Source organism: Triticum dicoccoides, chromosome 4B (genome assembly GCF_002162155.2).
Source record: "Triticum dicoccoides isolate Atlit2015 ecotype Zavitan chromosome 4B, WEW_v2.0, whole genome shotgun sequence".
Lineage (NCBI taxonomy): Eukaryota > Viridiplantae > Streptophyta > Magnoliopsida > Poales > Poaceae > Triticum > Triticum dicoccoides.
The window spans coordinates 34,472,158-34,483,482 of NC_041387.1; positions in this window are offsets into that span (position 1 = coordinate 34,472,158).

Here is an 11,325-nt window from a genome sequence, read left to right on the forward strand (position 1 = left end):
GAAATGGAGGCTGCGCGCACCGAACGTCTCTATGACGGGTGGGGTCGGGGGAGCGGGGCCCACGGGCAGTGAGAAGGGGGGTTCGTGGGGGTGGGGAGGCCGCGTGGGCGTCGCAGTTTTGTGCAGTGTGGTGTGTGGGGGGTTCCTGGATGGACGCGGTGTACGCGGGTAGACGGTGAGGGGCTGGACGGGGGTACCGTTGTGCTGTGGGTGTAGTCCACGGGTGTACGTGGTCCACATGGACACGCGATGGATTTCGTGAGAGAGGGCTTTGTCAGTCACCTGTGCTTTCCACACGCCCAGGAGAGTTTTGGTCTTTCGAATTTGGTTCAACGAGAACAATGTTCAAACCAACAAGAACTAGTTGCATGTTTGCGCCTTGGTTGTCCAGAAACAACAGATATAGACGTTAAGACATTGATCGAACTTTCTTGATTTTCCAGAAAACTATGAGACAAAAAAAATTATTTTTAATATAAATATTGTAGAACGATTGCTCTACGGTTTTCGGTTAAAAAAAGGAATATGAGACAAAGTTTTTCTAGAAACGATTTGCAAACAATCCGTGATGTGCTGGCAGGGACTTTCATTGGCATTTTGTACTTGCGAGAGGGAAATCTGGGGGCCTTTTGTTGGGGGTTAATTGTACCACCCTTGATGTGATTTCTGAAGATGAGGGGGAGTATCATATTAAAATGATTGTTCAAGATGTTAAACACAGGTTCATTGGGGACCTTGTGTCGATTTATGGTGATGCACAACCTGAGAGGAAAGCTAGATTTCTAGCTGAACTTTCTAGAGTTCTACATTATTGTCTAAACCCTGTACTTGTAGGGAGATTTTAATATAATTAGATAAGCTTCTAAGAAAAATAAATCTAGGACTCATGTACATTGGAGCTTTATCTTTAATGATGTACTGGAGCAGACTGGTTTGAGAGAGCTTGATTTGCATGGCAAAAAATCCTGACTGAAGAATCCTGTGTTGTGTTCATTGGGAGGAGAATTATTCTCTGACTGAAGGAACAACTTTAGTTAGGGAGAAATCCGATCACACACCCTTTTTTATAGACACAGGGGATGTGCCAAAAACTGATCCCATATTCAGATTTGAAAACTCTTGGTTTTTAAGAGAGGGTCTGGATAAAAAAATTATAGATACTTGGAATGATCCTAGTATGGCGGTATGTAGTTTTGATAGATGGCAGCAAAAAATGAGGAACTTGAGACGTAGGTTAAAATGTTGGAACAAGAATATGAATGCTTGGTATAGGGAGCTGAAAAAAAAATATTAGGGCAACTAGATGCAATTGAAAAAAAAGTGAGATATATGGATTAACTGTTGCTGCTAGACAATAACTAATGGAGTTGAGAGCTCAATTGGATATGCTATTAAAATAGGAGGAAGCTAAATGGAAACAAATAGCTAAAATTGATGAGCTCTTTGAGGGAGATAGTAATACTAAGTTCTTCCATGCTAAAGCTAATGGGAGAAGAAGGGAAAATAAAATTAATAGTTTGGATCAAGATGAAGGGAGCATAGAGGGAGAGAAAAACATCATGGTACATATTACAAATTACTGCAAAAAACTTATTTGGACATCCAGAAAGATCTACTATTGCTTTGGATACTTATGATACTAGAACTATACCTAGAGGGGATGGTGTTAGCTTGATAGATGAATTCACAATAGATGAGATTAAAATTGTTGTTTTGGGAATGGCACACAATAAATCTCCAGGTCCAATTTGTTTTACTATTGAATTTTATGAGCATTTTTGGGATCTGGTGAAATATGATATTAAGGATCTTTTTGATCATTTTCATATTGGTAAATTGGATATCTCTATACTAAACTTGGGATTATCACATTAGTTCCTAAGACCAAAGAGGCCAATCAAATACAAAAAATCAGACTCATTTGCTTGTTGAATGTTACATTTAAGATTTTTACAAAAGTACTAATGAATAGACTAAATGGTGTTGCAGGTGAAGTTATTTCACCAATATAGATTGCCTTTGTCAAGGTAGATATATTATGGAAGGGGTCCTTATTTTTACATGAAGCTTTGAACAACATACATAAAAAGAAGCAAAGTGCCCTGTCGTTCAAGGTTGATTTTGAAAAAAACATATGACAAGGTTAGATGGCCTTTTGTTCTACAAATGTTAAAAATTGAAAGGATTTCTAGATAGATGGATTGATTGGATTATGCACACTATTAGGGGGGGGGGGTATTGTGTGTTAAAGTTAATGATAATATGGGAAAAATATTTCCCTACACATAAAGGATTGAGACAGGGAGATTCTATACCCCCCTTAATTTTTTGACATGGTTGCTGATGCTCTGGCCATTTTGATGGATAAAGGCAAAGCAAATGGCTGGTTAAGGGGGTGTTAGAGTTGAATGTTGATAAAGGAATCAATATGCTTCAATGTGCAAATGATACAATTTTCTTATTGCAAGATGATTTTGATAGTGCAGACAACCTAAAATTTACACTCTGTCTTTCTGAATAGATGGCCGAGTTGAAAATAAAATTCCACAAAAGTGAGTTGTTTCTGTTTGGGGAAGCTGCTAATGAAACAACATAATTTGCCCAAATCTTTACATGCCCTGTAGGATGTTTACCTATGAAATATCTAGGACTACCTATAGATAAGAAAAGAATTAAGAATAAAAGCTGGGGGCCTCCTGAAGATAGAATGGAGAAAAAGTAGCAACTGGCAAGGGAGGTTGCTAGCAAGTGTTGGAAGATTCAGTTTGATTCAATCCTCTCTTACTAGGATTCCTTACCACATGATGCTTTTATGGGCTTCTTGTGGGGGTGGACAAGAGAATGGATTATTTCAGAGCTAGACTTCTCTGAAAAGAGGAAATATCACTTAGGGAGATGGTCTGAAGTGTGCAAACATAAAGACTTGGGGGGCTTGGGAATACAAAACTTATCTTTAATGAATAAAGAAATGATGGTGAAATGGTGGTGGAAAATCTTTAACATTACTGGTCTTGGGCAGGAAATTCTTCTCAACAAAGGGGGCGGGGACCTGGCTAATGTTAGACATAGACAATGAGACTCCCAGTTATGGATTGAGCTTTTTAAGTATAAATATCACTTTCTTTCATTATGCAGATTTGAGGTAGGGAACAGGGAGAGTGTTAGATTTAGGGAAGATGGATGGATTAGTAATAGAGCTATGAAGGATGATTTCCCCACACTCTACAATTTGTGTGTTAACAAAATAAATCAGTTAAAAATATCCTTGATAAAGGGATAAACAATTTTGATTTTAGAAGAACTCTTTATGGAGATTCTTTGGAATTGTAGGAGCACATAAAGAAAGTTGCTCAAATGTGATCTTGAGTGGGGACAGAGATAAAATTTTCTGGACCCTAGATACAAAAAGGGATTTGCACTGTTAAATCTTACTACATGTTTTTGATTAAGAGTGGGGGTAAAATACCCACATAAATTCATGTGGAAGACTAAGATTGAAAGCACAAGTGCTCCCTAGGTGACTTTTACCTAGTATGTTTCAGATAAAGTTCAACAATGGAGTGGCATGGACTAGAGGATGTGGAACTCCTTCAAGATGCTAAGGACAAATGATTGGCTCAAGCTCAAAGCACAAGACTCTACATTTTCTATTTTAGTGATCCAAGATCACATTGAGTCTATAGGAAAAGCCAATACTATCAAGAGGGGATGAGGTGTTGCTTAATGGCTTGCTTGCTCAAAGTGCTTAGTGATATGCTCCAAAGCCCTCAACCACTCTCTCACATCCACATATGACCCAAACCAAAAGTCCAACTCGCCCCACCGATTCTATCTATCCGGCGCCACCGAGTTCAGTTGTCATAGCCACTGCCACAAAACCCTAATCAAGTCGGTCCCACCGATAGAGATCTCGGTCTCACCGAGATGGGATTGTAATCTCTCTGTATGTATCCATTACCAAAAGCGGTCTCACCCAGTTTGTGTAATCGGTCCTACCGAGATTACAATGCAAACTCTCTATTCCTCTTTGTAACATTTCGGTCCAACCGAGATGAGCGAATCGGTCCCACCGAGTTTGCCTGACCAACTCTCTGGTTAGCTTAGTACCAAAATCGGTCTCACCGAGTTTGTGTAATCGGTCTCACCGAGATTACGTTATGCCCTCACCCTAACCACATCGGTCCCACCGAGTTGACATGTCGGTCCCACCAAAAATCTTAATGGTCACATTATTTGCTAAATCGGTCCGACCGAGTTTCATGATTCGGTCCCACCGAGATTGGTAAGTTGTGTGTGATGGTTAGATTTTGTGTGGAGGCTATATATACCCCCACCCACTCTTCATTTGTGGAGAGAGCCATCAGTACATGCCTACACTTCCAACATACATTTGCTGAGAGAGAACCACCTACACTTGTGTTGAGGTTAAGATATTCCATTCCTACCATATGAATCTTGATCTCTAGCCTTCCCCAAGTTGCTCTCCACTCAAATATTCTTTCCACCAAATCCAAATCCTGTGAAAGAGAGTTGAGTGTTGGGGAGACTATCATTTGAAGCACAAGAGCAAGGAGTGCATCATCAACACACACCATTTGTTACTTCTTGGAGAGTGGTGTCTCCTAGATTGGCTAGGTGTCACTTGGGAGCCTCCGACAAGATTGTGGAGTTGAACCAAGGAGTTTGTAAGGGCAAGGAGATTCCCACTTCGTGAAGATCTACCCTAGTGAGGCAAGTCCTTCGTGGGCGACGACCATGGTGGGATAGACAAGGTTGCTTCTTCGTGGACCCTTCGTGGGTGGAGCCCTCCGTGGACTCGTGCAGCCGTTACCCTTCGTGGGTTGAAGTCTCCATCAACATGGATGTACGATAGCACCACCTATCGGAACCACGACAAAAACATCCGTGTCTCCAATTGCGTTTACACACTCCAATCCCATCCCTTTACATTCTTGCAAGTTGCATGCTTTACTTTCCGCTGCTCATATACTCTTTGCATGCTTTCTTGTTATGTATTGTGAATGTTAAACTTGTGCCAAAACTCCACTTAAATTTAAAGAAATTAAAAATTGCAACTTTTCTCACTTAGTGTCTAATCACCCCCCTCTAGACACCTCTTCTCGATCCTTTCAATTGGTATCAGAGCATTGGCCTCCATTGCTTTGGTTTAAATACCATTGGAGGAAGATGGATGAGTCTACTTTGGGGAGTCTTAGACATAGAGTGCCTATACTTGATGGAGAGTACTTTTATGAGTGAAAAAATGAGATGCTTGTGATTTTCAATGAATATCATTTGAACAAGTACATTACTAGCCCTTGTGCATCTCATGTTGATCCTATGCATCCTACTCTTGATGAGTCAATTGACATGATTCGCAATCTTAGAACTATTGATCTTATCACTAGAGGTTTGCCTAGAAACTTGATAGCTTGCTTGCCTACTCTTAAGTGTGCCTACACCATATGGAATTTTTTTGAGGAACGTTTTCCAAATTATTCGTTGAAAAATCTAGATGAAATTCTCCATAAGTCTATTTCCTTGAGTAAGATGAATTCCAATGATCCTATGTTTGGTGATTGTCTATTTGAGCTTACAAATCTTATGCATGCCAAAGGAGATGTTGGAATTATTAGCGATATTATTTCCGAAGCTACTAGAATTCATAAAGAAGATCATTGTCAAACTCACTCTAACGAATCACCCTCTCTAGGAATTGATCCACCACATGACGATGTTGAACATGGATACTATGATGAGGATGATGATAGTGACTTTGATCTTGATGATGCAATGAGACACTTTGGTCTTATGGCAAATCTTCGGGGATATATGACAGGAGGAAAGGAATGGGTTCTTGATAGTGGATGTACCGATCACATGACCGGAGATAAAGATATGTTTCGAGAGCTTGTTGAAAACGACGGCCCTCGAAAGTATGTCACTTTTGGTGATAACTCAAAGGGTAAGGTGGTTGGCCTCGGTAAGGTGGCCATCTCACATGATAGCTCCATACAAAATGTCATGCTCGTTGAATCTCTTGGATACAATTTACTTTCAGTATCTAGACTTGCTGATTTCAGTTTCAATGTCCTATTTACTGAAGTAGATTGCCAAGTGTTTCGAAGAGACAATCATAAAATGGTCTTTACCGATATACATAGAGGTGATCTTTACATTGTTGATTTCACTAAAAAGGCTCACCTAGAACTTGCTTTATTGCTAAATCCTCTAAAGGTTGGTTATGGCATAGACGATTAGGTCATGTGGGCATGCGAAACCTTGACAAGCTTATTAAAGGTAATCATATCCTTGGCATTAACGATGTCATATTTGATAAGGATAGACTTTGCAGCGCTTGTCAAGCAGGTAAATAGGTTGGAGGAAGGCATCCCGTGAAGAACATCATGACCACAAGGAGGCCACTCGAGCTACTTCACATGGATCTTTTTGATCCCAACGCTTACAAAAGTCTCGGTGGAAATTCTTTTGGTCTAGTTATAGTTGATGATTTTTCAAGATTTACATGGGTGTTCTTTCTCAATGATAAATCACAGGTCCAAAAGATCTTCAAAAACTTCGCTAGGAAGGCCCAAAATCAATTTGAAGTGAAGATCAAGAAGGTTCGCAACGACAATGGAACGGAGTTCAAGAACGCAAATGTGGACACCTTTCTTGACGAAGAAGGGATTTCACATGAGTTCTCGTCTACGTACATACCTCAACAAAATGGAGTTGTTGAGAGAAAGAACCGGGCGCTCATCGAAATGGCGAGAACGATGCTTGATGAGTACAAGATGGCGAAGCACTTTTGGGCGTAAGCGGTTGAGACAGCTTGTCATGCAACAAATTGCTTGTATCTTCACAAGCTACTCGGCAAGACGGCATACAAACTCCTCACCGGTAACAAACCCAAGTTGGATACTTTCGAGTATTTGTCTCAAAATGCTACATTCTTGATAAGCATCGTCGTTCTAAATTTGCTCCTAAATCTCATGAAGGTTTCCTACTTGGTTATGGCTCAAACTCTCACACTTACCATGTCTACAATAATTTCACCCGAAAAGTTGAAGAGACGGTAGATGTGAAGTTTGATGAATCTAACGGCTCGCAAGTAGGATACAAAGACCCTTTGGAAGTAATCCAAGACTTGTCTATTGGCAAGATTCGTCCAACGGAGGTGAAGGAGGGTACCTCGTCCGTCCAAGTGGAAGCTTCCACCTCACGACAAGGTGAACCAAGAGTTGATACGGAAGCATCCACAAGTGGGACACACCAAGACAAAGAAAACGAGGAAGTACACCAAGATGAACATCAACAACCTCCTTCTCCACCACGACAAGAGAACGACAACGTCAACAATGAAGAAGGCCAAGAAGAAGAACCAGATGAGGAAGATGTTCCACCAAGATCCAAGCAAAAGCTTTCACGAGTTCGAGCAAGAGTCGCCAGAGACCATCCCGTCGAGCAAATCTACAATGATATCCAAACCAGGAGAATCACTCGCTCTAAAACTTGTTTAGCTAACTTTTGTGAACACTATTCATTCATCTCTAGATTGAACCTATGAAGGTTGAGGAAACTTTGGAAGATCCGGTTTGGATAAACACCATGCATGAAGAGCTACACAACTTTGAAAGAATCAAGTTTGGACATTGGTTGAGAAGCCCGACAACAACCACAACATCATCGGTACCAAATGGGTGTTTCACAACAAGCAAGATGAAGATGGACAAGTAGTTCCCAACAAAGCACGTTTAGTCACCCAAGGCTACACCCAAGTCGAAGGTATGGACTATGGTGAGACATACAGCCCCGTTGCTAGACTTGAGTCCATTTGCATCTTACTTGCCTATGCTAATCACCATGATATCACCTTGTACCAAATGGACATTAAAAGTGCTTTTCTAAATGGTGAAATAGAGGAGGAAGTTTATGTTAAGCAACCTCTCGGCTTTGTCAATCCTAAGAAACCTAATCATGTTTACAAACTTCACAAAGCTCTTTATGGTCTTAAACAAGCTCCTAGAGCATGGTATAAATGCTTGATCAAGTTCCTTATTGAAAAAGGCTTTGAAATTGGAAAAATTGATTCTACTCTTTTTACTAAAAGGGTTAATGGAGAACTATTTGTGTGCCAAATCTATGTTGATGATATTATATTTGGTTTGACTAACCCTCACTTTAGTGAGAAGTTTGGAAAGCTAATGTCAGAGAAGTTTGAGATGTCTATGATGAGTGAACTCAAATTCTTTCTTGGTTTGCAAATCAAGCAAACTAAGGAAGGTACCTTTGTCTCTCAAACAAAGTACACAAAGGACTTATTCAAGAAGTTAAATATGCAAGAATGCAAAGGTATGACTACACCCATGCCTACTAGTGGACATCTTGATTTGACCAAAGATGGTGAACCGGTTGATCAAAAGGTTTATCGCTCTATGATTGGTTCATTGTTATATCTATGTGCTTCACGTCCCGATATTATGCTAAGTGTGTGCATGTGTGCATGATATCAAGCGGCCCCTAAAGAATGTCATCTTAAGGCCATGAAAAGGATAGTGAGATACTTAATTCATACACCAAAATTTGGCATTTGGTATCCAAAGAGGGCCTCTTTCAATCTTGTTGGCTACTCTGACTCGGACTATGCCGGTGACAAGGTTGATAGAAAGTCCACTTCGGGTACTTGTCAATTTCTTGGTAGATCTCTTGTGTCTTGGTCTTCCAAGAAACAAAACTCGGTATCCTTATCCACCGCCGAAGCGGAATACATTGCTGCTAGTTCATGTTGTGCTCAATTACTTTGGATGACCCAAACTCTTAAGGATTATGGGATATATGTGAAACATGTTCCATTACTTTGTGACAATGAAAGTGCTATCAAGATTGCTCACAATCCCATGCAACATTCTCGAACTAAGCATATTGAAGTTCATCATCATTTCATTTGTGATCATGTTGCCAAAGGGGACATTAATCTTAAGCATGTTCGCACCGATAAACAATTAGCGGATATATTCACTAAACCACTTGATGAGAAAGTGTTTTGCAGGTTAAGAGGTGAGTTGAACACCATTGATGCTTCAAACTTGGAGTAGGAACTCCATTTGGCTACATGCAAGACATGAGCCTATGACTAATCCTTGATATTCTTCTCATGTTGCTATTTAAATGTCTTGGATATATTTGCACCCTTGCATGCTATCTAACCCTTGTAGTTACTTGGATGAATCTAAATCTACGAGATTGCAACACACTCACATCTTGAGCAAATCTCTACATCACCAAGTCTTTACACAATGGTGGTTGAAGACAAGGAAGCACGAAACCCTTCTAACATATCCTTTGACAAATTCTATTTTGAGCTTTATGATTGTCATTTTGGATACACAAGTGCTCTTCCTTGCAAAACTAACCCATGTAGGTAGATGAACTCAAATTCCATGTGGTTCTCCCAACTCTTGATGAGCTACATCAACTTTGAGCAATCCACACAAGTTCAACTACATGATCACGATCAACACCACCACCCAAGGTATGTTATTCCATCTTAGAGAAGCTTTACTCCAAGTCATGAGTCAAAGCAACTCAACAAGATGTGAATACATCAAAATGCTTAAACGAAAAATGGTAACCCCATTTTGAGCTTAAACGATGAGTATGACCTATGATCAAGTGATCTCACTTGACTCCTATGTCAATATACTCTAACATAGGTGACTTTGTCGCCGACCAATTCTAGATGATGTTCTCTCGTGTTCTTTTCTGAGCTCTTGCATTTGTCTCATGCATATTTGTTTCCTCTTTCAAAAAAAACTTCATCTAGATTTCTTTTCTTTTTCTTTGTGTTCTGCATTCCTTGCATCCAATTCCTTGCAAATCCTTGTGAGATCTTACTTGTCTAGTGAGCTGAGGTGACAAGTGTTTTCTCTGTCATGAACTCAGTCACACCGGTCTGTTGTGTACGGTCCAATCGAAACCTTTCGGTGCAACCAAAGCACGCAACTCGGTGCCACTGACTTCACAACAGGAAAGACATCTTGCCACGTGTTCCTATATTCCTTTTTTTATCCAGCTCCACTCAATGAATCTTGTCCTCTACCAGCATCACTTTCTCCTGACTACTTTGTTTTTTGTGCCTCAAGGACCAAACCCATTTGTAACAAATTCCAGAAGGACCCTTCTTGGAAATTGATGTCAAAGGGGGGGAGAGAGACCACATCAAAGCTTAATCATATCTATAGGGGGAGAAAATACTTACGGGGAGAGAGAGTAATCTTCAAAGACCCCAGATGCTTGGTGTTCAAGAGGAGAGAAGCCACATGTATTTAAGAGGGGAACGACATGTTCATATTTGTTTGCATTAAGCTCTTTTTTATTTTTTCTTTGCTCTGATTTTCCGTTCCCTATCTTCTCCCAGTATCCCATGCTAGATTCAGGGGGAGCAAGACATCTAAGGGAAGAAAATCCTTGAATTCATTGCATATATTTACCTCTGGGGACATGACTATATCTATGGAGTACTCAGTACTCACTCTCTACATGTCATCCCAGTCTTGGTACTCTTGTGGTTTCTTTTGTTTGCTCTGGCTAGTAGGTGCATCTGTGTTGTCTAACCTTGTTTACGCAGGTTCATTCCATCCTAAGCCAACTCAAGACCACAAGGTAAGTATATGTATCACAGTCATGTGTATGAGGAATTCTTGCAATTGTACATACTGTTTGCAAGAAGGACTCATGAGCATGAAGGTACATTTCCCATATTCACATCTTTTGCTCTGATGCATATACCCAAGATACCTGCAACACATTGCTTACTTTGTCATGCTTATGCATTCACATGCTCCTATATTCCACATTTACATGATTGCATACATGTAGGGGGAGCCTATGCATGTTACATGTCTTTCCAAAGCTTTACTTGTTATTCTCTATATCTTTATCTAAAGCTTTGATGTATGTTGTCACCAATTACCAAAAAGGGGGAGATTGAAAGCACAAGTGCTCCCTAGGTGATTTTGGTAATTTATGTCAACATATCTTTTGTTGGACTAATACTTTTACCTAGTATGTTTCAGATAAAGTTTAATGTAACACTCCAAAATTTGGACTTGGTTTTTATTTAAAATCCTTATTTGATTTAAAGGAGGTTGTTTGAATTTTTTTAGAGGGACTCTCCCTCTCAAACTTTCTTTCATGACAAATATTTTTTTTAGGATCCTTCTCAACCTTGATCTTTAGTCTTAAGGGTTTTTTCAAAATTGTGTTGGCTCAACACAAATAATATTGGAGGTTTTGCAATTATTTCTATTAAAAAGAAATCCT